This window comes from Pipistrellus kuhlii, unplaced genomic scaffold (genome assembly GCF_014108245.1).
Source record: "Pipistrellus kuhlii isolate mPipKuh1 unplaced genomic scaffold, mPipKuh1.p scaffold_m20_p_7, whole genome shotgun sequence".
Classification (NCBI taxonomy): Eukaryota; Metazoa; Chordata; class Mammalia; order Chiroptera; family Vespertilionidae; genus Pipistrellus; species Pipistrellus kuhlii.
The window spans coordinates 68,974,292-69,001,770 of NW_023425573.1; the positions used below are offsets into that span (position 1 = coordinate 68,974,292).

General features: G+C 40.9%; 1 protein-coding gene across 6 annotated transcripts in view; it reads left to right on the forward strand.

Annotated features, from left to right (window-relative positions):
- NCKAP5 (NCK associated protein 5) overlaps window positions 1-27,479 on the forward strand; it is a 909,053-nt gene that overhangs the window by 343,298 nt on the left and 538,276 nt on the right. The gene's annotated exons all lie outside the window — the stretch shown is intronic.

The window sequence follows — 27,479 nt, forward strand, 5'->3', positions numbered from 1 at the left end:
GGAGAACAAGGATGAGGTAGAGACATTTTAAGCAACAGTTTACATTTACCAACAATGCAGCAATGACTAACCATGTGCCTAGTATTTCTGTAGTGCTGGAAGTGTACTTTGTTTCAGGGTTAATTTCAAAGCAAGAGTGTTCAGTCAAATGGAAAATACACTTGGAGTTCTGTTGGATGTTGCCAAATTTTCCTCCAGGAAGGTTGCACCGCTTTATATTTTCACCAGCAATGAGTCATTAAATGTGTAAAATTTCTCCAATAAGATAGATGAGAAATGGTAACTCAGTGTAATTTTAATTTGTATTTCTCTAGTTCTAAGTAAACTTGAACTTCTTTTCAGTTGTTCAAGGGCCATTTTTATATCATCTTGTGCATTGTCTGTCCATGACTTTTGCCCAGTTTTTAATTAAGTTTTGGCATTTCCCCTTGACTTTAAGAGTTCCTTGTATCATATTAGAGGTATTAGCCCTTATTTATGATATATTGCAATTTTTTTCTCCCAGCTTCTCAGTAGTCTTTTAATTTTTGTGTATGTTCGTTTGTTTTGCTATATCTGAGGTCAACATAGTATAATAATTAATACCCTCAGAGATGTTCATTTCCTAATCCTATAAATACAATATATTAAGTTACATGGCAAAAGGTCTTTACAGGTGTGATTAAATGAAGAACCCTCAGGTGAAGAGAGTATTCTGGAATATTCAGATGGGCTCAGTATTATCACAGGGTCCTAAAAGCTAATAATTATTCTTAGTTGTGGTGAGAAGAAAATACAACTCTGGACAAAAAGGCAGAGAGCTACAATACTAGGTTGCTGGCTTGGAAGAGAGCAGAAAGGCCATGGGCCAAGAGGAATAGGAACATGTAAGAAGTTGGCAAGGCAAGGGAACATCTTTTCTGGAGCCTCTGGGAAATAAGGCAGCCTTCCTGGCATCTTGATTTTAGATCCAAGTTAGGCCAGCTGGAATTCTGACCTATGAACCATAATATCAGGTGGTAAATGTGTGTTGTTTAAAGCCACTAAATTTGTGATAATTTGTTATAGCAGCCACAAAAACTAATATACAAGGCTACTTAAAAATTGAATAGAGAAATGTTTTAATCTTTTATTGCATTTGAAGTTTGAACCACTGTTGGATAACCCAGGTTATAAAGGAATCCACCTGTGTGTGTTTTTCCTGGTATTTGTATGGTCTCATTTTTACGTTTGATTCCTAATGTAGTTAGAGTTTATGCTTATGCATGGCTTGAGGTTTGAATGTAATGTTCTTTTTGGTCAAATGACCTCACAGTTGTTTCTGCATTATTTATTAAAATACCCCATTATTGATCTGAGACCCCATCTTTATTGCATAAAGATGAACTTGGGTCTGTTTCAGGGCTTTGTGATCTGTCTCCTGCCCTGTCTATCCATGCCCCAGGCACCACACCGTTTTTATTACAGGAGCCTTGTAGTGTGTTTAGTGTTCTTTTTCCCTTTGCAGCTTTTCTTTCTTAGTGTTTTCTTAACTATTCTTGTTAGTTTTTCTTTTTTGAATATGTACTTTAGTATTAACTTACCTAGCTCCCAAAGTGAATCTTGTTGGTATTTTTATTTAAATTGTGTTAATTTTATATAGTAACATAGAGAAAACTGGCATCTTTATGATATTGAATCATTCTGTTGAGAACAGTGAATGACATACTTTTTCAAGTGACTTTCAGGAGTTTTCAAGTTTTCTTCTGGTTTTATACATTACTTCCTCTGATTTTATCTCCGTTGGTAAATGAGGTTTTCTCTACCAGTATAACCTCTAACAGATTATTATTAGTGTGTATGAAGATGATTGATTTCTGCATATTAATTTATACTGAATATGAACTTTTTTTTGTTTGAGTTAATTTTATCCTTGATTCATATAATTTGTATATCATGTCATCAGCTTTTTTTTTTTTTTTTTTCCAATTCTTATACCTCTACTTATTTTATCTTCTGTAACTGCACTGAAGTAGTGGAGATAGTGGCTATCTTTGCTTTATTCTTGATTTTACTGGAAATGCCTCAAATATTTCTCTATTAATTGAGACACTGATATTAGAACTGTATATATGTGTGTTTTATCACATTAAGAAAATATGCATTGATTTCAATCTCCTTGATTTTCATGAGCATAGATGTTAAATTTTGTCAAACCTTTTTAAATCATTTGATTTTTTTATTAGATTTATTAATGTGGTATATTATATTAATATTAAGCTAAAAACAAGTGGCCTTTGGTCATGAAATGATTTTTATTGTGGTATTGCATGGTTTTGCTCATATTTATTTTAGTAATTTTGTATTGATATATAATATATATATGTATATCTTTAGGTATATGTATATATATGTATATATATGGTGGCATTTATATACATACGTATATAAATACATATATAGACTAGTATATGTGTAAAATCAGGTTACATTTTTTTTTCTTAATTCCAGATGCTGTAACAAAATTCAATAAAGTCTGAGACTTAGCAACAAAAGACATTTATTTCTCTCAGTTTCAGAGACTGGAAGTTGGAGGTCAGGGTACCAGCATGGTGGGGTTCTGGTGAAGGCCTTCTGCCCTGTTGCTGACTGCTCATATGGTGGAGAGCAGAGGGAGGGAGAGGCTCTCTCATGCTCTTATATGGGCATTAATCCTGTTAACAAGGGCTCTCCCTCATGCCCTCATCTAATCCCACCTACTAATATAGCCACTTTTTGAGGTAGGGTTTCAGTATATGGATTTGTTGTGAAGGGAAACATTCAGTCTGTAATTACTGTCATTGTTATTCCTGTCTCATAAAAATAATTAGAACACTTTTATTCATTTTTATGTGTTCTGGAAAAAAATATGAAACATGGGGATGGTCCCATCCTGGGGATTTGTTAAACTCCCTGGTGAAACCATATGGGCCTATATTTTTTTTGGCAGGGTAGTATATTATTTAGTTTCTTTATTTCTTCTAGAAAAGTTGGTCTGATTAAACTTTCTATCCTTACTTGAGTCAATTTTGATAAATGTCTTTTCCAAAGAATTGTTATATTTTATATGTTATCAAATTTATTTGCAGAGAGATGAAATCTATAAAGGAACCTCTACTTTTTGTGTGTGTTTTTTTCTGTTTCAGTGATTATTGCCTATTTGATACTTCTTATCTTATATATCTTCTCCTGTTCCACATTTTTTTGATCAAGTTATGTAGTTATCTCTTTAAAGGACACAAGCTGGATCTGATTTATTAAGGAGGTGTGTTACTTTCTTGTTTTCTACTTAGTTACATTTTGCTCTATCCTTGTCTCTTGGGAGTTATTTTTCCTTTCTTGGCCTTTTAGCCGAGAATTAAGTTTCTTTAGACACTTTTTTATTGTTAAATGTGTTTAGGGTGTGTATTATGGGAGAGAGACGCCACTGCTTTTTAAATGCAGCTAGTTGTTTTCATTCTATTTTAGAAATTTTTAAATATTAGCTTGAATTCTTTATTTCTAATGTACAGAATAAAGGGATTTTTTTTATGTTTAAATTTTGTCGATAACTTGTTTGATTGTGTTGTTATCAGCAAGTGCTTATATTATGTCTACTTTATAAAACATACCAATGTTTACTTGGAGGTTTTATAATGATTTTTTGTCATTCCACGTGTGTTTCAAGTATGAATGAGGCTTTCATTCATACTTGAATGCATAGATATGGGGCTGGAGCACATGCATAGATATGGGGCTGCTGCATCTTAGTACATGGGCACCTTCAACTTTACCACATCAGTCCCAGTTGTTCTTGCATGAAAGGTGTAAGGGTTTCTGTTTACATGCATCCTCACCCATGCATTCTGCAATCAGAATGATTGTTTTTCTGTGATGATGGGTATGTTTTAAGCAGTAATTCCCCAGCAGTGAGACTGCACACTTTAATGTAGTTATTGCCATTTAATTATCTTCTTCTGTGAGCTGCCTATTTATATACTTTCCCTTTTTATAAATATTTCCTGCTCATTTGCAATTCTTTATACATTTGGAGTAGTGTGGTTTTTTTTTTGTGTGTTTTTTTTTTAAATTAGGGGATGTTTCAAAAAGATTCTCCTACTCTGTGCTTTGAATTTTTATTGTATGATGTTTCCTTACAAAGGTTCAAAACTGAAAAGTATTGACATCAATATAAAAGTGTCCTCCAAAGAATTCTTCAAAAGATTATATTGATATGCTTTTCAAGTTTAGTGGGGGGTGTTATACTTTATTTTTTAAGAGCAATTAATTTTAAGTTTACAGGAAAATTTAGAGGAAGGTAACAGATTTCTGATATAACCATTGCCTCCACTAATGCATAGCCACCCAAATTATCTACATCATTCATCAGGATGGGACATTGTACCAAGGATCAGCCTACATTGACACATTATACTCACCAAAGACCAGTTTGCCATAGGGTTCCCTCTTCGTGAATATTCTATGGCTTTGAACAAATTCATGATGACATATATTCATCAATGTAATATATGTGGAGTATTTTCATTGCCCTACAAATTCTCTGTGCTCTTTCTAATCATCTCGTCCTCTCCCCTGACCCCTGGGGGACACAGATATTTGTAGTGTCTCCATAGTTTTGACTTTCCATAATGCCATGTAGTTGGAATCATAGAGTTTATAGCCTTCTCAAGTTGGCTCTTCCTTTTAGTAATATGCGGCTGTAGTTCCTCCATGTCTTGATAGTTCATTTCTTTTTAATGCTGAGTATTTTATTATCTAAATGTACCATAGTATATTTATCCACCCACTGTCTGACAAGACATATTTGATACTTCCAAGTTTTGGCAATTATGAACAAAGCTGATGTAACATCTGGTGCAGGTTTTTATGCAGACATAAATTCTTAACTTCTTTGGGTAAATACCAAAGAACACAATTGCTGGATTGCATGGTAAGAGTGTATTTAGTTTTGTAAGAAATTGTCAAACTATTGAGTATCTTCTAAACTGGTTCTACCATTTTACATTCCCAGCAATACATGAGGTCTGTTACTCCTCACCCTCACCATTATTTGATGTTGTGACTAGATTTTGACATCCCTCATTATTTTTATTTGCATTTCCTTGATGACATGATATATAGTATCTTTTCATATGATTTTTTTTGTCATTTATATATCTTCTTTGGTGAGGTGTCTTTTAAAGTATTTGGCCCATGTTTTAATGGGGTTGTTTTCTTATTGTTGAGTGTTTGTTTGCTTTTTAATATGTTTTAATTGGTTTCAGGGTTAAAGGGAGAGGAGAGAGAGAAGAAGAAACAAATAATGAGAGATAATCATTGACTAGCTGCCTCCTGCATGCTTCCTTTTGGAGATTGGGCCTGTAATGGAGCTTGGGCATGTGCCCTGACCAAGAATGGAGACATGCTAGTTCATGGGTAAATGCTCAACCACTGAGCCATGCTGGAAGGGTTTGTTGTTGAGTTTTAAGAGTTATTTGTGTGCTTGACTAACAGTTGTTGTTTTTTGTTTGTTTGTTTGTTTTTGTTGTTGTTTTGTTTTGTAAATCAGATTTGTCATTTGCAAATATTTTCTTACAGTCCATGGCTTGTCTTCTCATTCTTTTGTTATTTTATTTCACAGAGCAGAAGGTTTTAATTTTAATAAAGTCCAGCTTATTAATTATTTCTTTCATGGATTATGTCTTTGGCATTGTATCTAAAAAGGCATCACTATTCTGTAGGTCATATATCGAGGTTTTCTTGTAGATTATCATCTAGGAATTTTTATCGTTTTGCATTTTACATTTACAAAATGGTCTATGATCCATTTTGAGTCTTTTTTTGTGATGGGTGTAAAGTCTGACTACATTGCGTTTGTGTGTGTGTATGTGTTTGTGGGTGGGTGTCCAGTTGTTCAAGTACCACTTGCTTGAAAGACTATCTTTGCTCCATTATGCTGCCTTTGCTCATTTGTCAAAGATCAGCTGGCTGTATTTATGGCAGTCTATTTCTGGTCTTCCTATTCTGTTTCATTGATCTGTTTGTCTATTCTTTTGCCAACCCCACACTGTCTTGATTACTGTAGATTTATAATAAGCCTTGTAATTGGGGAGTGTCATACATTTAGTTTTTAATCCTAGTTAATTTTTAAAGAGTGACCTTAAAAAGGTTCTAACATTTTTTATCCAGATAGAAAGGTGACCTGATACATACCATTGTTTCAATAATCCTTCACCCACTAATTAGTGATGTCATCTTTGTGATTATCTCAATTCCTTATATCTGGTTTATTTCTAGGCTCTCTTTCTAGTGCATTTGTGCATTTTCTCTCTGTTACCTAGTTAATTGTCTACCTTTATGTATAGTGCCTCAGCCTTATTTGAATGTTAGTGAAATCACCATTCTTAAAGATTAGTTGGTTATTTTAGCCTTTTCCTGTTTTATAAGAATTAGAAGGTCATCTTTAAAAATAAGCCACGTTGAGACTGACAGGAAGGCGGAGACATGAAAAGGGCTGGCCCTGCTCATGGGCAGCAGCTGAGGTTCAGTAGGGATATTGCAGCTGTGGGGGATTCCTTGTGAGAAGTGTGGGGTCTCAACCCCATACCAGGCTAGGTCCTTAGCCAGAGAACCAGAGCCAGAAAGAGACACCACACAACATCTGGCTATGTAAAGCAGCAGCTTACGTCTCTTATGTGGAGATAGGATCTGCTAGAGACATAGGTGCCCTCTTAAAAGGTCACCTCAGATTTCATTCTCAGCCACTCACCTTGAGCCAGGACAGCGGGAGGGCAGAGTGGACTAGAGCTGTGTGAGGGAAGTATGGGCTTGTGGCTCTGGGGAGAGAGCTGAAGGGCCAGCTACCAGGAGCCTTGTGCTGAGCCATTTTCCCACACCACAGGCTCCATATTTCGTGGTGAGACACTGCCCTTCTTACCCCATCCTGCACAGCTTATGCCCTTCTGAGGTGTCAGCCGCTGTGGCTGGGGTGTAGAGGTCTAGGCAGACTCAGGGGTGTCAGCTACTGAGTTGTGTGGCTTAGTGGTGGGGACCATATCCTCACTTTCCTGTGACCTGACTAGTGCTTCTTTTTAAAGGAAGATCTGATAGAACCATGTTCCAGACTTCCTGCAGACCCACCCTGTGGGCTCTGGTGGCCCCACCTGCCTGAATCCTAGTGGCTCCACCCTGCAGAGGTCTAGGCAAAATCTGGGACAGACTGAGAGGTGTGGCTCTTGGGTGGGGCAACACTCCTCCCCCCTACATATGCCCCAAAGCCCGACTGGCACCTCCCCTTCAGGGGAGATCCACTGGCGCTACTCTGCTGCCTCCCTGCTGCCCACCCTGCTGAGTTCTATCTTCTCCCGGCAAAATCTGGGATAGATAGATACATGTGGTGGTGTTGCACCCAGACTTTGTGATCCCCAAGGACCACCAGAGAGCCAAGTCCGATGCAATAAACAAAAGAGCCTCTTCCATGCCAGCACAGGCTCTGTCCCACTCAGGCGGACAGCATGGCAGAAGAGAGAGCGAATTTCTCCAAGCCCCGGGGGTTCTACTCTGGTGGTGATGTCACTGCTTTGGCTGACCCTGATTGGTTGGGTGGGGGCTAGGGTCCAGTTGCACAGAATGGAGGATAACTCCGCCCTGCCCCACAGTGGAGTCCCGAGTTCATCCTCACCCTGCCCTGGCCTCTCAGTGGGAATGCCCATGTCCTGCGTGGTGCAGGGCTCGGGCTCTGAAAGAGGGGCCACATACAAATGAAAGAGAAGAGACAAATAATTTGGGAATATTGGGGGGGCCAGGCAGGAGCCCATCTCAGGAGGAAGGACCAGGCAGGAGCCCATCTCAAGAGGAAGGACTTGCCATCCTTTCATTCAATTTGGGATACACCTATAGCCTCAGGCAGGCAATTTCCAGTAACTGGCAGACTATCTTATCAGTAAGGATTTACATAACTGGTAGGGAAGTTGCTTCATCTGCCATTGTCTGTACTAAAAAGTGGGTGTGCAGCCCTGACCTTTGCTGGCTCAAGAGTCACCAGTATTCTGGGATCCTTGTCCACACCTCTCTGCTAGTAAAGACAATGGATGGCTTCCTGCAAAGGGCAGGGGCCATTTTCCCCAGAGCAGAGCCCTCCCTCCACACACCAAATCTTGATCTTTTTTGGTCTGATAAACTCTGCTGGCCTCACCCTAACAACTCCCTGAGACCCCTCCACAGCACAAAGGATTGTGAACACCCCGGTGGCAGCTAGAACCATGTTCCAGACTTCCTGCAGACCCACCCTCTGCACAGCAGTTCACACACTGTATAGCAGGAGACATTTGCTGTGTGGCCTGAGACCCAATACTGGCACCAGGTTTGAACCTGTATCAGTATGGTGAACATCACTCACCCCTACTTGGTGACTCTCTGAGAATCTACCTCATGCAACTCAAATACTATTAGAGGATATTTCAGTGACTGAAGCTGACAGGCAGCCAGCAGGCAGAGGCAAATCTCGGGGTATTTCACCTTGGGACTTTTGCTGACCTTTCCCTGGAACCAGTGCTGGTATAAGCAGTCTGTGGTATGCACAGCTTGGTCCTTCCCACACGCACTCAGGCCCAGCAGAGGTAGCCACAAACTGTGGATTGCTTTTAGCTCCAAACAGGTTCCCAGGTTAGTAACAGGCAGCATCTGACATTGGTCTGCACCAGAGTCTCTCCCAATAGGCTCAGAACCAACACACTCAGTGGCCAGCTTTAGACAAATTATAGCAGGATCCAATAAGCTTAACTAGTGGCATGTCCAAAGGAGGTCTCAACAAGCTACACACCCTGCTGAGGTGAATTCAGCTTCAGGCGGTCATTACCTGCACAGCAGTTCACACACTGTGGTCAGGGTAGAACCTCATGGTCAGTTAACTGGTGGGCTGACCCCACACTCAATTTGGCCAATGGTAATCAGGACTCAAGTATAACAGGAGGGCTCACATAACCAACACAAAGGCCATTCCTGGAGCACCAAGCTTAGGTGATCCAGGAGACCGTGCAACTGGACCCCACAGGACACTACTACATAAGACCTCCTAAAAAGACCAGGCATCCTAGCAGGCCTATCTAATACATAGAAACAAACAGAAAGAGTCAGCCAAATGAGGAGACAAAGAAGTATCTATAAATGAAATAATAGGAGAAATCCCCAGGATAAGCTACATAAAATGGAGAAGAGAAATTTATCAAATTTAGAGTTCAAAACAATGGTTATAAGGATACTCTACAGCATGAAGAGGGACATAGAAACCATAAAAAAGGACCAGTCATAAATGAATAATACAATATTTAAAATAAAGAAGGAATAATTAGTAGGTTGGATAAAGCAGAGAATCAAATCATCTATTTGGAAGACTAGGTAAAAAAACAAAAAACAAAACAAAAAAAAAACAAGCAGAGCAGCAAAAAGGAAAAGACGTTTTTAAAAAATGAACATAGTTTAAGGGACCTTTGGGACAATATGAAGCATAAAGACATCTGCATCATAGGGGTATCAGAAGTAGAGAGAGAGAGCAAGGGATTGAGAACTTACTTAAAGAAAAAATGACAGAAAACTCCCGTAACCTGGTGGAAAAAAAAGAAAAAAGACATAAGTCCAGGAAGCACAATTCACGTTGGTTCAGGCCTACCTCAAGAAACAAGATGAACCCAAAGAGGCCCACACTATGACACATCGTAATTAAAATGGCAAAGGTTAAAGACAAACAGAGAATCTTAAAAACTGCAAGAGAAACACTGTTGCTTTTAAGGGAGCTCCCATAAGACAGGTGGCTGATTTCTCAACAGAAACATTTAAGCCAGAAAGGATTGGCATGAAATATTCAAAGTGACTTAAAGCAAGGCTAGCATTTAAAACTGAAGAACAAAAGAGAATCCCAGACAAGAAAAAGACAAAGGAGTCTGTTATCACTAAACCAATATTGCAAGAAATGTTAAAAGGGTCTTTTTGAAGAAGAATAAGAAGAGAATAATTAGAAGAAGGGGAAGGAAGAAGACAGGAGGAGGAAGAAGAAAGAAAAATAAGATGGCAGAGGAATAAAATAATAAAATTGTAATAAATACATACCTATCCATAAGAACCTTAAATCTAAATGGCTTAAATGCTTCAATCAGAAGACATAGGATAGCTGAATGGATAAGAAAAAAAGACCATACATATGCTGATTATGAGAGACCCATACTCCTAACTAAAGATACATACAGACTAAAAGTAAAGGAATGGAAAAAAGATATTTAATGCAAATGAAAAGGAAAACCAGGGTGAGAGGGAAATACTTGTATCTGACAAAACTGGCCTTAGATGCTATAGCCCTGGCCGCAGTGGCTCAGTTGGCTGGGTGTCATCTCTTGCTGGTTTGATTCCTAGTCAGGGCACATGCCTGTGCTGCAGGCTAGATCCCCGAGAGGGGACATGCAGCCAATCAACATTCCATTATCACATCAATGTTTCTCTCTCTTCCTCCCTCTCTATTCCTCTCTCCTTTAAAATCAATAAAAAATATTTAAAAAGAAATGTTTTAGTAAGAGACATAAGGTACTACATAATGCTAAAGGGAGCAATCTAGCAAGAGGATATAACCCTTGTAAACATTCATGCTTTCAATATAGGAGCACCTAAGTAGGTAAAGCAGACCTTGATGGACATTAAAGATTATGTCCATAGTAAGATAGTCATAGTAGGGGATCGTAACAGCCCATTGACATCAATGGATAGGTCTTCCAGTCAGAAAATCAACCAGGAAATAGTGGCCTCAAATGACATACTAGATCAGATGGATTTAATTGATATCTTCAGAGTATTTCACCGCACAACAGAATATATATTCTTTTCAAGTTCACATGGAACCTTTTGTAGGATAGAATAGGCTATATATTAAAACACAAAACAAGTCTCAGTAAATTTAGGAAGATTGAAATCATGTCAAGCACCTTTTCTGACCACAGTGGAGGTATGAAACTAGAAATCAGTCGCAATAATAAACTGAAAATCACAAAGACGTGGAGGCTAAATGACATGTTACTAAATAATTAATGAGTTAACAATGAGATAAAGGAAAAAATTAAAAATAATACTTTGAAACAATTGAAAATGAAAACACAACAACCTCAAATTTATGGGACTGTACAGTGAAAGTATACCTAAGAGGGAAATTCATATTGATACAGGCCTACCTCAAGAAACAAGAAAAATCTCAAATAAACTTCTTAACTTTACACTTAACGGAAATAAGAAGAAAAAATGAACAAAGCCCAAAGTGAATAGAAGAAAGTAAATAACAAAGATCAGAGCAGAAATAAGTGAAATAGAGTCTAAATACACAATACAAAAGATCAATAAAACCAAAAACTTGTTCTTTGAATAGATAAACCAGATTGACAAACCTTTATCCAGTATTATTAAGAGAAAAAACAAACAAACAGAGAGGATCCAAATAAAATCAGAGAAGAAAAAGGAGGAAAACAACTGACACCAATGAGCACAAAGGATCATAAGAAAATATTACAACCAACTATATGCCAGCAAATGGACAATCTGAGCAAAATAGATAAATTCCTAGAAACATACAATCTTCCAAACCTGAATCACGAAGAATCAGATAATTTGGACAGAGAAGACTACAAGTGGTGAGATTGAAGAAGTAATAAAAAAAAACACAAACAAACAACCTCCCATGGGAAACAAAAGTCCTGGACCAGCTGGTTTCAGAGGTGAATTTTACCAAACATTCAAAGAACTAACACCTATCCTTCTCAAACTATTCCAGAAGTTTCAAGAGGAGGGAAAAGTTCCAATCTCATTTTATGGGACCAACATTATTCCAAAATCAGATAAAGATACTATAAAGAAGGAAAATTATATGCTAGAATCCCTCTTTAACAGGGATGCTAAAATCTTCAACAAAATATTAGTGTATGGGATCCAGTGATACCTTAAAGAGATCATACACCATGATCAGGTGGGATCAATAGCACATGAAAAGACACAGAACATCATTAGCCATTAGGAAAATGTAAATCAGAATCACAATGGGATACCACTTTGTACTCATGATGATGTCTTTAACCAAAAATAATAAATATTAATAAATGTTGGTGGGAAGTTGAAGAAAGTGAAAGCCTCATACATTGCTGATGGGAATGCAAAATCATGTAGTTGCTTTATTTATGCACATACACACATACACACACAAGAAATGAAAACCCAGGTCTACACAAAAACTTGTACATGAATTTCTTTTTTTACAATAGGCAAAGAATGGAAATATCCCATGGGGCATTAACTGATGGATGGATAAATAAAATGTGATATATACATACAATGGAAAACTTTTATTAAAAGTTTTGTTTTGTTTTGCCAAAACCGGTTTGGCTCAGTGGATAGAGCGTTGGCCTGGGGACTGAAGGGTCCCAGGTTCAATTCTGGTCAAGGGCATGTACATTGGTTGCGGGCACATCCCCAGTAGGGGGTGTGCAAAGGGCAGCTTATCAGTGATTCTCATCAATGTTTCTAACACTTTATCCCTCTCTCTTCCTCTCTGTAAAAAATCAATAAAATATATATATAAAAAGTTTTTTTTTTTTAAATTTTAGGACATTGATCATTTTACCTATATTTTAAAATGTATTGCCATAAAGTTACTCATAGCAAAGTAGTGATAACATTTTATATCTCTGTTGAATCCTCATTTACATCACCATTTTTATTCTTGAGGTTATCTATCTGTCTTATATGTTTATCATTGATCTAAGCAGACATTGCTTTATTGATCCTTTATTAATGTTTTGTGTTGTATTTTATTAAACTGTGATTTTATTTTTATTATTTTCTATCTGTTGTTTTTCTTTTTTTATCCTCTTTGGATGTTTTACATATTAATTTTCCTTTTTTCTTCACTTGTAGAATATGCACTAGAATTATTAATTTATTTCTATCTACTGCTTTAGTTCCTTCTATTTTGTGAGTTTTGATACATAATGTTCTAAATTTAAGATGTAAAATTCTAACTTTTTCTAATAACTTATTTATAATCAATTATTATCCATGGGCTTTAAAAGTATGAAAAGCAAAATATATAGAAAAATTAAAAGACCAAGGCAATAAAACACTCATCTCTCCACAATTTAGCATCAGCAAACATTAACATTTTGTTTCATATGTTTTTTCCAAAGTGAGTGGCAAACCCCATGATACTTAATCCTAAACACTTTAGCCATGTGTCTTTTAAAAATAAGAGCCACTTCCTTTATAATCATGACTAGAGGCCCAGTGCATGGAAATCATGCATGGCGGGGGGTGTCCCTCAGCCTGGCCAGTGCTCTTTTGCAATCTGGGACTCCTTCGGTAGGGGCTCTAGGTTTGGCCAGCAATCAGGGCCTATCTGGTCTTTCTTCCCCTGGCTGCTGGCAGCTGGCTCCACCCCCTCCACTGCCACTGCTTGCCATCTGTGCTGCACTGCCTAGAGACCCCCACCACTTGTAGCCTCCCTCTGCGGGTGACAGGTGTGGGGTGTGATCATTTGGCAGGCCTGGGCCTCCTTCTGCAAGGTGATCACTGACAGGCCCACATACCCACCACAGCATCGCTGGCTAGTGGCCTGGACCTCCCTCTTTGGGGCGATCAATCACGGAGTGCCCCCATTGATTGTCTTACAGAGATTGGGCTGCGTTTCCTTCTTTGGGGTAATTGTAGGATGATGGTGGGACCCCCCCAACCAATCGCATCGCACCCGCCTTGACTGGCCTGGAACCAGTGCATGTCATAGCATGGTTGTCCGGAAGGTCATCTGGACAGTCGTTCTACTGTTTGGTCATTCGGTTGATTTGCATATATTGCTTTTATTACTATAGATTATTGTAGATGCTATATTTACCAAAATAAATAAGAATTCTCATATCTTATACCACTTTTACTTTGTTTCCTCTAATTGTTTCCAAAATATTTTTATAACAGTTTATTTTAGACCAAGATCCAATAATAGTTGTTTTATTTTGCTAAGTCTTTTCTCTTTCAATCTGTTTTCTCCCTCTATTTGCTTCATCCATAGCCACTGACTTTTTGAAGAGCTCCAGAGCATCCTGTTCTGCATGTGGCTCATTGTTTCCTTTTGTGTCATGTATCTGATCTGCTGGCTTCCATACTTACAAAATGGAATTTATGTCAAAGGTCTGGCCTAGATTCAGATTAAACTTGTTTTTTTCTAAAATACTTGAGTAGCGCTGTTATGCACTTCTCAGGAAGCAAAATATAAGGAGGAACCATTCAGGTGATCTCTCCCTTGTGTAAGATTTCTCCTTTGTAATTAGGAAAAATATTTGGTACTGGATGAATATTCTGTTTCCATCAATCTTTTATGTAATGTCTTTAGCATCCATTGGTAATCCTTATTTGGATCTGTTTCTTTACTGGGGACTACACACTGGTGCTATATCTGAGGTAAGCTTCCTCTTTTCAAATGGGTAAACACTATCATTTCCCTACTAAAAGTAAAACAAAACAAAACCAAAAAAAACCCAGGAAATTATTTGCCTTTTAAAAATATTTTTATTAAGGTTTAATTTACATGCAATAAAATTCATCAGTTTTCATGTGTCCAATTTGATGAGTTTGACAAACATACACAGTTTTGTGACACCACCACAATCATGATACGGAATATTTCTCACATGCCAAGTTATTCTCTTGGGCCTCTCTGTAGTCAATTCCTTTCCCAGCCCCAGCCCCAGCCTCCAACAACTAACCTGCCTTTTGTCTCTGGAGATTTTTACAATCAAATGGAATCAAATTAAAGCTAGTTATCAAGTATGGTATTCTTTCACTTAGCATAGTACTTTCGAGATTCATGCATGTTGTTACATTTATCAATAGTTTTATTTTTTTGATTTTTATTTTATTTTATTGCTGAGTAGTTTTTTATGGTATAGATGGATCTATTAATACCACAGCTTGTTTTTCTATTTACAAATTGATGGAAATTTGGGATATTTCCAGTTTGGGGATGTTATGAATACTGCTGCTAAAACATTTCTGTGAAAGTCTTAGTGTGAATACGTTTTTACTTCTCTTGGGTAAATATCCAGGAATGGGGTTACTGGATGGTTTTTTAAGTGTATGTTTAACTTGACAAGAAACTATCAACTGATTTTCCAAATTTGCTGTGTCATTTGGCATTCCCACCATCTTATGCAGGAGAATTTAAGTTGCTCTACATCATTGCCATGCTTGATTTTGTAATTCTTGCAGCATACTTTGGAGCATAAGGCATTTAATCCCTTTATGATTCATTACTTGTTTGAGTACATGTTGAATATTTATCATGTGCCTGATCCTTACCTAGGTGCTGGGACCCCCTGGATGTTATATTGTAAACAGACAATAGTCAGTTTCTCCAGTAACTTGGATGAACTATATCATAGCTTTGCTATGTGTTCTTTTGGGTTTTCTATGGAGATAATCATATCTATGAAGACAATCATTCCCTTTCTCTTGAAATACCTTCTGTTCTGGGTTCCCAAGGGATCCCATTTTTCTGGTTTGCCTTCTCCCTTACTGGCTGCCACTTGGGGTTCATTTTCATCGTCTTGACTTTGTACATATGGAGTACCTTCCAGGGTTCACTCCTTGAACATCTCTTTTCTAACTACTCACAGCCTTAATGGCCTACACCATCTGATGGATTTATTATAACCATCTATTCTTAGACAATCCCCAAATTTACATCTCTGCATTGGATTGGTACCCTGAGCACAGTGCTTGAATATTTATGTGGCTGCACACTTAATATGTCATTTTGGTTTCATAAACATCAATAACAGTAATAACAACCACCAACACAAACCCCGCTAACACAAACTCAGCACCAAAAGCATTTATATGGTGCTTAATAGCCAGGGACTCTTCTAAGATCTTTACAGAAATGAACTATTTTTAAAATTTAACTTAGTAGGCACCCCAATCCAAAACTGAATCTTTGTTTCTTCCACCAACATCCCTTATATCCTGTTTAGTCTTCCCATTTCAGTTAATACCATCTCCATTCTTTTAGCTGCTAAGGCCCAACACTTGCAGTTATTATTCCATCCTTGATTTTTCCCCCCACCAAATCCCCTGGTCTGAGCAAATGCTATTGGCTCTAAATTCAAAACAATCCCAGATTGCCACCTGTGCTCATTGTCTTTCTTGCTATGGCCCTGTCCACACCATGCCCTGTCAGGTAGATTACTGTATTAGGCTAATCACAGATCTCCCCTTTCTTCTTTTTCCTCCTGCAATGAATTCATAACATGGTAACCAAAGTGATCCATTAAACAAATCAGATCCTGAAACTCCTCTGCTCTCAACTCTCTGAGTCCGTGTCCTCCCACATCGTTCAGAGTAAAAACCAAAATCCTTAAGTTAGCCTGTTGGGCCTGACCCCATGATCTGTCCTCTAAACCAACCCCCCCCCCCCCCCTTCACTGTCCCACCCTGTGTGCTTCCTCCCTGTCCTAGACCTCGCCAGGCACAATCAGATCTAGGAAGTTGTCCTTGACTTATATTTACTTACTGGAGAAAGCTACACTTGAACCTCAATGTACCTCATCTATCAAGTCACAGCGATGCATCTGATTTTAATCCTAACCTGTAAATGGAGACTTCAGACCATCCGTATTCATGGAGCGCCCATAGTGCTGTGGTCAGCACCATTGGGCTATAAGATAAGGAGAAGGCTCAGTCTCTGCCTAGGCAAGTGAGTGCTTAATGTGGCCTGGCCACAGTTCGCAGCTATAGCATAAAGCAAAATAATGATTGGAATAGAGTTTTAAATTAAACTCAATTCAATTTCTACAGTAAGCATACTTATTTCTGCCTGCCTCGTACACCTATCTGAATAAATGTTCCCCTTCAACTTTTCAACTGGTGGTTTGTTTACCCAACAAATTATACCCCAACAAATACTGTCAGTCGGAGTAATTGAACATTTCCCAGCACTTGAGAAGAATGTACAAAACCAGGCATACCCCAATTGGTCCTATTCTTTATACTTTAAGGCCTGTTTATATGTATCTAGGACTACTGTTATTTTTATTATTTTAAAAAAATTCCCATAATCCTTATAAGCCTCTCACCAGTAGAAACATGTGGTTCTATTGAAGTGGTGTATAAAAATAGTTCAGTGTGTTATTGAACTATTGAATAAACTACTTTAATTTTTAAAGTATCAGGTTTTTTTTTTTAAATCATTCCCTAATAAAATAGCATTGCTTTAAAAAGAATAGTTCCATGAGAAAAGGAAAAAAATAAAAAAATAATTTAAAAAAAAATTCAAAGTGAAGCTAAACTGAGTTCTGCATTTTCTTACCCAAAGCAGATTTTCGTTTTGTCTCCAAAAGCCAACAGGAGGCAAAGGGCCCAGCTTCTTTGCCAATTCCATGCTAGTCCTCCCTCCAGAAGCTTTATTCCCAACTGGGAACCAACTTCTGACTCCAGACAAATGCCTGTTAGTTCCAGCTCTCCCCTGCCAGTTACAATAATTTGGGTGTGAGTGCCAGTCTCTGGGTCCGTCTGATGATAGGCCACAGGACCTGTTTGCTTAGTTCATTAGCAGAAATGCCTTCCGCAGACACAGCGGGGGCGGTGAGGGGCGGTGCGGGGTGAGGTGTGCCAGGGCCGCCGCCTGGATGGACCGGTTTTGCTCGCTAGGAAGTGGGAAAGGAAAGCACCGTTTCCTCTTTGGGATCCCCACTTCCCCTTTCAGTTCCTCTGTTGGGGCAGACAATAGCCGCCTCTAGGCCCTCCTCTCTGGGCACCAGGTCCCTGTCGCCCCGTCTCCCCCTCCTCCACTCCCCTCCCCGCACCCACTGGCTCCCCCAACTCCGGCTCCAGGCGGAGATTTGTCAGAACCGCTCGGTTGAGACAGATTATGATTGCAGCAGATGGGCTGGATTTGACAGCCCCATCCTAAGCAGCTTCTGAGGGGGGGTGGGGGTGGAGGGGACGGGGAGGGGGAGAAGGGGGGGCGGGAATCTATGGGCCGAGCAGCCTGGTAGGAGCGCACCAGCGCAGCGGCCAGCGCTCCTGGGCAGCTGCTGAAGGCGCCTCCGGGAGGGAGGAAAGTGGCACCCAGACCAGGGGCGCCCGGAGAACGCCCCATTGCCTGCAGGGCGCGGAGGCTCCGGAGGCAGCGCAGGGGGCCAGGGGCACACAAAGCGGAAGAAAGCCGGGAGCGTGGTGCTGGGCTTCCCGGAGCCGCGGGCTGGCTGCGGAGCGCGGTGGCCCGGGCTGCCCCTGCGCCTTCCGGCCATGGCAACTTTGCCAACTCCGGGTTCTGCGGCCGGCGCCCTGCCGCTCCCGAAGTGACAGCCCTGCAGGCTCTGCCCCCGGGGCGGTACCCACCCAGCCCCGACCCACTCACTGCAGCATGCTCCGGCACCGGCCAGGTAAGGAGACGCCGCCCGCGCCCCTCCCGCGCGCACCCAGCCCCGGCTGCGGGGGCCTCTCCCGGCCTCTTTGCTCTGCTGGTCGCTGGTCCCGCTGACTCCGGGTTTCAGTTCCCACCTCCCTGGTCTCCTCGGTCCGTCTCTGCCCTCTACCGCCTCCCCGCACAGCTGCCCTGCTTTTCCACCTTACCGGATCCCGACCGCAGGGGGAGAGGCTCCGGAGGTGGGAGGTGGGAGGTTAGGGGCTCTCCGCCCTGCGCGCCGGCCCCACTGGACAGCGGGTGGGTGTGTGAGGTCTCATCCACGTTCCTGGTCCCACGCACTTCCTACCGGGCACGACACACACGCCCTCCTTCCACCTGTGGGGCCTCCCTTTTGTGCTGGAAGTACACATGGAAACACGCACACGTGGACACGCCATCCCACCTGGGCGCCCTTCGGGGATTCCTGGAGGGTGTGGCTGGCAGTGGGCGGATCTTGAATACCCATTGCCAGACCCTCCAAGCAGGAGACTGGGGCCTCTCAGCGTCTTGGCCTTGGCTTCCAGGCCCAGGTGCCAGCAGAGCAAGGCGCCTTCAGGAGGGCCAGGAGGCTGCTGTACTTGGCAGGGATATTGCTGTGCCACCAAAAGCTCCACCCCCACCCCCAGGGGCCAGCAGCCTGGACCACTGCCTGGCCTGGCCCAGCAGGGTGTGCCTGCCCCCACCTGCCACCGCAGCCACCTCCCCTCCCCGGCCCCCCTCACCAATGGGTCCCTGACCTTGTCTCTGCAACCGCTCAGGTCCTCTTGCTCTGGCACCCCTCCCTTGCCGCCCAGCTCCCCAGGAGCTATGAGTGTGTGCCCTGTTGCTACTGGCAACTGCCTGTGCAGCAAGCTCAGCCCCCAGAGTAGCTTAATGCTGATTGATGGGCAGAAACAAGATATTTTCTGGAGCTTAGCTGGTGCTGGTGTAGGGACCCTCCCTGCTGTTGGAGCCCTCTAGCCTATAGACCTCCAGGGAGCTGGCAGACTTCCTTCCCTCCTAGACCCCACCCACCCCACCCCACCCCACCCCACCCCACCCCATTCCTTCTTAAAAGGGTCCTTAGGATAGCCTCATCACCTGGGTTAAATTCAGAGCTAGCTTTTGCTTCCCAGAGTTGCAGGCAGCCTCCTCAGAGTTTCCTTTTTACTCTCACTCTTCTGCTGAGTCCAGTATATGAGACACTACCATCTCCTTTCTGTTACACCCCCCCCCCCATCTCCTTAATGACGCGAACCAATCCCACAAATGCTCATGAAAGCATTTTCAAAAATAATTCCTTTCATATCAATATCCCTTCCTCAGCTTCCTCTCTTTTCCCACAGGGCCTGCCATGTCCGGCCCTAGAAAGGGTGATGGGGAGAGGCCTGCACTTAGAATGCTCAGAGCAGACACCACCTCTGCTGCTTCTGTGAAATTTCATTTTGACCCTGTCACACTCATCCCCTCCTTTTTCAGGGAGGGCAGCCTCCTCCTCTAGGCATCTGAACTAATACAAATGCTCTGGGCTGATAGAAATCCCTGCCCCAATCTGTGCCCCTCTCCCCCTTCTCCCCCTGCTTTCTCAGTAGTGACCACAAAGGGCCTATTTTCATTATCAAAGAAGTGTTATCTTCAGGAGAACTTCTGTTCTACAGAATGTTTTTCTCAGCACCTCAGAAATATTTATCTACATATTTTGGGTGTAATATTTTCATTTCCTAAATCGGCATGCCAAGCTCTGTTTTGCCTGTTGACATTAATTTGAAAAACCATGTAAAGTTTTAAAGTTATCCATTGATTCTTCCAAACAAAACTTGGAGAGGTTCTGCTGTGTTGAGCACCAGTGTAGGCTGGGAATAAAGCAAAGACAAGGCCCAAAGGACCACGAGCATTTTGAAGGCCCACTTGACTGCTAGACTGTGGTTATTGCCACGATAGTTGATATCGTAACAGCGCACTGCATTGGACCAGGACTTTACAGTTTACAAAAGCTTTCCTAGGCATGATCTCCCTTAATCCCAGCAGCAGGAATTTTAAATAGCAGGATCCCACCAAAAGGCCCGGTAATGCTCACCAATCCTGCTTAACCAACAAGAAAGAGAACCTTGCAAATGGTCCCCACAGCTGATGGAGCTTTAGAGCACAGAATAAGTGACTCAGGAAAAGCTGAGTCACAGGAATGTGGCCTGGAAAGATAAGTGAAATGCAGGTAGCATGCTCATTGCCAGGAAGCCATCATGGGAAGAGATTCTGTCCTGAGACCTTGGTCCCCGTGAAGGACTGGCTGCTGGAGGTGGAGCATTTCCAGGATTCTGGACTGTTACCTTATGCCAGGAGCTAAAATTGGATGAAAGCATGAGCACAAAGTTGCTGGGAGACTAGAACATTAAGCAAAATGAGTAGAGAGTGAAGTTACTTTCTCTAGTTACAAGGCATTCGCCAGATAATTGCAAGTTTCTAGTATGAATTGACTTTAGAAATGGAGCAATTTTCTGTACTTAGAACATAAAAAAATGACTTTGTGTACCTTGTCTGAGCCAAATGAAGATAATCAAGGCTTTGATCATTTTTACCCATTCCCTTGAAAGCCAGATATAACTGGTGAATAAATGTCAGTCTCTCTGTCTTATTATTTACAGTCATTTACTGCTAATGACAGGGATGTGTTCCGTGAAATGTGTCCTTAGGCTATTTTGCCATTGGTGAACATCACAGAGTGTCCTTACACGACTGAGGGTCTAGCCTGCTGTGTAATGTAGGTGCTGTACTTTCACACGCTGGTGATGCAGTGGGTTTGCTTGCACCAGCATCACCACAAACATGTAATAATGTGTGGAGCTACCATGTTACCCCAGCTACTGTATTACTAGGTGTTAGGAATTTTTCAGCCCCTTTATATTCTTAAGAGACCACCATCTTATAAGCAGTCTATCACTGACAGACACATGGTTGTGTGGCACATGACTGTACAGGGAGAATGTGCAGAAGGCTTGGGTGTAGATCTGTCCATTTCCTCATCTCCTTCCAATGGAGGGTGGCCATTCTTCACTTCTCAGCTAGGAATGTCATTCATAACTTACCTCCAAAAATGTTTCTGGAAGGCCAACTGATACTTACAAAATTTGGTTGGCATTTCAAACATCAGTATAATCATCTTATCACTTAAAAAAGTTTTATTCAAAGAAGTTTTGCCAGCAACGTGGTGTATCATATGGAACTTATGGGTGGTGAGAGGCTGGCTGTGGGTATGGCTGGGTAACAGACATATCGAGAAGGTAATCACAGGGTAAGGTCTGTTGGAAGAAAAGAGTAGAGATACCCAAGGAAGTTTTCATGTTTTTTAAATTCAGTGCCATAAATTTGTAGGAACTTTTTAGCCATGTAGCCTTTGTGAGTTTTTTGGTGAACAATTTGTTACTCAAGCCTATTGCTCATATCTACAGGGGATTGGTTCCAGGACCCCAGCGGATATAAAAGTCCATGGATGCTCAAGTTCCTTATATAATATTTGCATATAACTTATATACATCTTCCTGTATACTTTGTCAACTGATGGTTGTTGGTGCCAACCAACCCCAACAGGAATCCCCAATTTGGGGTGCAGTGAAGAAGGAAACTTGACTCAGTGCAAACAGCTTAATTGTGATAGAGCCCAGCTGTAGGACACCTCAGTAGTGTTACAACTCATTTATGAAGCAGGACAGCATGACTTTGAGGTGGCCCTGGGGAGAGGTGGCTCTGGGGCAAAGCCCCTCTCTGGCTAGACAGGTGGTCTTCTCCACCTGGTCTGGTCCAGGACTCTCCTTCCTCCCTGTGCTGATCTGCTCCAGCCAGGGAAAGGCCACTTTAGATAGAAATGGAAAGTGTGCTCCCTGTACCAGAGCAGAGCTGGCTTATATAGGCAGAAGGTCCCACCCTGGTTCCTGATTGGTCCATCCTTATGCAAATGAGGAACCCCAATCCTTTCAGTTTGATTGATACAAAAGGCACTGTCCTGATTGGTCAAGATGGGGCTGCTTTGATTGGTTGGTGAAGATGATGGGGTATAGCTGCATAGCTCCTGCTGGGTGGGGAAAGCCTCAATCCTATATGTTGAAACAGGATTTCAGGAACTCCTTTACAAGGGCTGGCTAAGATGGCTGAGGCACACAGCTTAGCACAGACTAAGTGCAGTTTGCATGAGAGGCCTCTGTGTAGAAAAGGCTGCTAGACTTGGTTTATTAAAATTTGAGGCCAGTTAGCCACCAGAAGTCCTTCTTAGTAGGTATCTTCTTTCTTATGATTTACTGCTTTAAATAATTTCTAGCTTGCTCCCATACCTAATATAATGTAAATGCTATTAATATATAAATAGTTACACTGTATTATTTAGCGAATGACAAAAAAAAAGTATGTTACACGTTCAGTATAAATACAAGCATTAATTACATAGTGCTTAGACATTAAAGTTCATATTACATGTCAACAACAACGTAACCTTTTTTCCGGGGACTTCCCGTCTGCCATTGGTTGAATCTGCAGATGTGGAAACCACAGATAGGGAAGGCGGAGTGTGCTCTGTATTTGGCATTCCTGTGTATCACTGTCATTCTTAGACATTATAACTTCTTTCTTTAGAGATGGACTTTGTCTTTAGGTTGGTTGGATGTCAATAAAAATCATATGAAATATATATATTTGGCACGTTGGATTGGATCTCTTCTGGAGGGAACTCCATCATCATCTGTTGGACCCCAGAGGTTCTCACAGGAAATTTAGAGAAAGGAGCAGTTGATTGCAACCTTAGACTTTTCTGATTTTTCTACTTCACATGAGAGACTTGAGTGGAGGGAAACTGTGGGCACTTAGACAATGGCTAATGTCACTTGATTCAGGACCGTCAGTCTTCCCAATGACTCTCCAAGCTAAGGCTCCATTTTTTATGCACCCATTCAATGAATATTAGTTGAGGAGAATTATTACAGAGCAGGCTCTGTATTCCAAACTTCCTTTCTTTTTCTGCAGAACAGTGCCATTGAATGCGTAGCCTATAAGCATGTTCTTTGCAAGTATCTGGTAGATTGTCCTTTGAGGTTCCTGTAGGTGTGGTTTAAAGAAGCAGAGGGAATGGTTCAGAGGCCTTCTTGCTGCAAGGAAGTAGTAGGATTCCCTGCTGAGGGCCGCTGCCTGCCACTGGCCTTGCTTCCTGGAATTTACACTTTACCACCTTCTTTTTCCCAGTAAACTCTGTTTTCACGTGTTCCTGTCAGCTCAGGGTTCTCAGAGAGTAGGTGGTAATGGATTCAGTATACAGTCACTGTGAATTTGTTGCTTATCTCAGAAAGCATAGCTGTTTCATATTACCTGACATGAACATAACCTATGGCGTGTGCTTTAAGGTGATGTCAGGACCTAGGTTTTCAGGTGAGAAGGGCTAAGAGGAAAGGAGAGAAACTAATCATTTGATGCTGTGCTGGAAGTTGCTGAAAATAGGGAATAGCACTTGCTGCTATTGGTAAGACTGTGGCCTCTAAATGGGCTGTGAACTCAGAGTGTTAGTAAAACTGCCTGTTTCACAGCAAGTGGCTCAGTTCAAACTTGGGAGTATGGTAGACCTGGGCTCAATCCTGATACTATCATTTACTGTTAATGTGATTTGGGGCAAGGTTATTAATCTCTCTAACTAATGTCAGTTTTCTTATCTTTAAATTGAAGCGTGTATTGTATATGTTTGTAAGTTGTTAAGAGTAAAATCTAACATATTAAAGGTGAAGGCACAAGAATATTCAAAAATGGTTTGGCTCAGTGAATAGAGCTTCAGCCTGTGGATTAGAAGTTCGATTCCGGTCAAGGGCATGTACCTTGGTTGTGGGCATATCCCCTGTAGGGGTGTGCAGGAGGCAGCTGATCAATGTTTCTCTCTCATAGATGTTTCTAACTCTCTATCCCTCTCTCTTCCTTTCTATAAGAAATCAATAAAATATGTTAAAAAATAATAATATTAGATTTGCTGTCTGCTATGGCCTCTTAGTGTTATTTACATGTTGGCTGTGCCCCAATAAGACTGCCTTTTTTTCATTCACCTCATATTTAAGCTGTCTCCCAGCACCCCACAGAAAACAACTATTGTGGGAAAGTAATATTTCAACAATTACAGCTACTTTCAGAAGGAGCACTTGCCTTCCACAAGTATGATGGGAGATGGTGCCCAGTGTCTCTTTGAGGTTGAGGTACAAGTAGTTTCGTCTACACGATAAGCATAGAAAATTCCATCAAATGCCTGTGAGAAGCGCTGTGCTCGGCTGAAAGGGATGCAGGAAGGAAACCAGTTCTTATCCTCAGCCTTCAAGCTAGAAGAGAGGAGGGGTTGATGTGAAAGAAGTAATAATAGTAACAGCATCATAATAATGAGCATCATCATAATAAAGGCACTTGTCACTTACCAACCCCTGATGTGTGTCCATCATATTCTTTAATAAAGGCAGCAGTTGTGACATCTATGAGACAGATGTCATTTTCTCCATTACAGAGATCTATAATAATAAAAGTGTAATATGCAAACCTACCGAATGGCAGAGCAGCAGAACTACCATCCAGATGACCATACTATAACATCCATTGGTGCCAGGCCAGCCAAGACGGGCGCGATGCAATTGGTCGGGGGTGGGGGGTCTCCCTGCCATCGCTTCATGGTTACCCCACAAAGGGAGGCCCAGGCCACCGACCTGTGGGCTGTGGCAGGTGGGCGGGGCTTCTCTCTGGGGGCAAGCCATTGCAGGGCTCCCGAACTGTGAGAGGGCACAGGCCAGGCTGAGGGACACCCCTCCCAACCCAGTGCATGAATTTCATGCACTGGGCCTCTAGTATTACATAATAAGCTGAAGTTAAGTTTCATAGTGGTGAAACTTAAAACACTGTGGATTGCAAAGGAGTGAGTGTCTCTACCAGATAAGCCTTCCTCAGGTGTTTTTTGCTGTGCTTTGAATGAATTGTTTAGAAATGTTGAGTGTGGTTTATTTAATGAGTACATTATCCCTGGTTGTATTTGGGTTCAACAATCTCTGTTCACAGCATTACAGAAATGAGAGCAACAAGAGGCTGGGCTTTATTCATCAGCTGGCAAGGAACTCAGTTCTTTGTTCGTTTTCATTGCAAATTCCTCCAGGGCAGATATCTTCCTGGCTTCCTTTAGAAGATTCTTCCACATTATCATCAATAACTTTTCTGATTTGTTTGTGTCTATGCGTGTGATTTAGGCTACCAAAGTTTTCTCTAATTTAATTCATACCAAGTTTTATACACACGTGCCAAGTAGTAAGTGTGGCGTTGTGAAACAACATAGATTAGTGCATCCTATAGGCATCTTAGTCAAATATAGCTCCCACCACACTTTTCACTGGTGAAAATTCAGACCAACTCAACTTTTCCCAGGCTGTTCCTCTTTTCTTTTAATCATCGTGTGTGTGTGTGTGTGTGTGTGTGTGTGTGTATGTACATTTTTACATAAACACGTTAATATTCTAATATTGTGATGTGGTTTTCACCTACCTCTTTCTAAGTAAAAGTGTCTAAACTTAGCTGTCATCCTCCATTTTTTTTTTCCTATTGAAATTGTATAAAATTGGCCATATTCTTAAATTTTTGGAGTGGTGCTTTTTTCTTAGAAATCCTAAATTTGTCTGAATTACTGTTACAGGAAAGGGGGAATCTCATAAGCCACATAAATATGTGGTTGCGCATATGAATTTTAATCTTTCATAATGATATTTTAAAGGAAAATGTTTAACTTAAGAAGGGACTAGATTGATCTTAATGACTCTTTATCCTTTGTGTTTTAGTTTAAAGGGATGGCAGCATAGAAAGCCCCCAGCCAAACACAACCAGAAGGCATCCTTTCCTGCCTACTGCATTCACTTCTTCATTTATTGACTCAACACACCGTGACTAAGTGCCACATTGCATGTGTCAGGCAATGCAATGTACTTAGAGTAGCTCTGACCAGTATCCATCATCCTAATACTAAACATTTAGCAACAGAAAGCCATTAGTTCTTTAAAAAAGTAAGTAAAGAAAAGAAACATACAACATTGACACTATGTACTTCTGCTCACTTCCTGCTTTTGACAGATTTTAGGTATTACTTGTTTGAGATTATGTCAGCCACATTGCATTAATATATTATTTTAACTTGTTCTCTCATTTCACTAAGAAACCTTAACTCTGTTGTACCTCAGAGTTTATGTTGATTTCCTCTGAGACATTTCTAATTGTTTTTAATGCTCAGTGCTCAATGCCTAGTGGATATTCAATTAATATTTGTTGAGTAGAGGTAAGAAAAGAATAAAGTCAGTATATTTAGAAATTTATTGTACTAGGAATTAGAAAATCACCAGATTTGGGATTTAACACACATAGAAAGGCCTGTCCTTTTACTGTTCTTTCTGAAAATTATCATGTTTCTCTTAGATCAGATAAGGGATGTGATTGCTTTCTCACTAGATGATCCATTTTAGGGTTTGGTGTGCATGGCCTTGCATCCATGGTTTCTATTAAGATCTAATTTCAACCCTGTGCTTCTTTGTGAACATCCTTCACCTACTTTGCTGAATTATTATTACTCTGAGAATTTTATTCTGTCTTAACATCATCTCCCTCTTCCTCCTACACTGACATATTTGGAGAAATCAACCTTATTTTCATTTTGTGATATCATTTATTTAATACTTTCACTACATAATACCTTATCCCAGATTTCATAGTAAATCATCATAAAACATAATTAGTCCTCAGTTAGTTATAAAATGAGTTATAAAGTACAAATGCCTTTAAGAAATTTTCATTTCATGTGGAGAAATAGGACACGGACCTATGAGGTATCAAAAACACTTAGTATAGAGCCAGTGAAGTGGAAAAAAAGTGTAGCAGGAGGTTAAAAGATAAAGCGATGAATGAGGCCAGGCTAGTTGGGATGGGCCTTCTGGCGAAGGAGACCTGAAATGACCCAGAAGAACTTAGACATGAGGAGAGAGAGGGAGAGATCCAGGCAGGAGAAGGCTTGCACTGA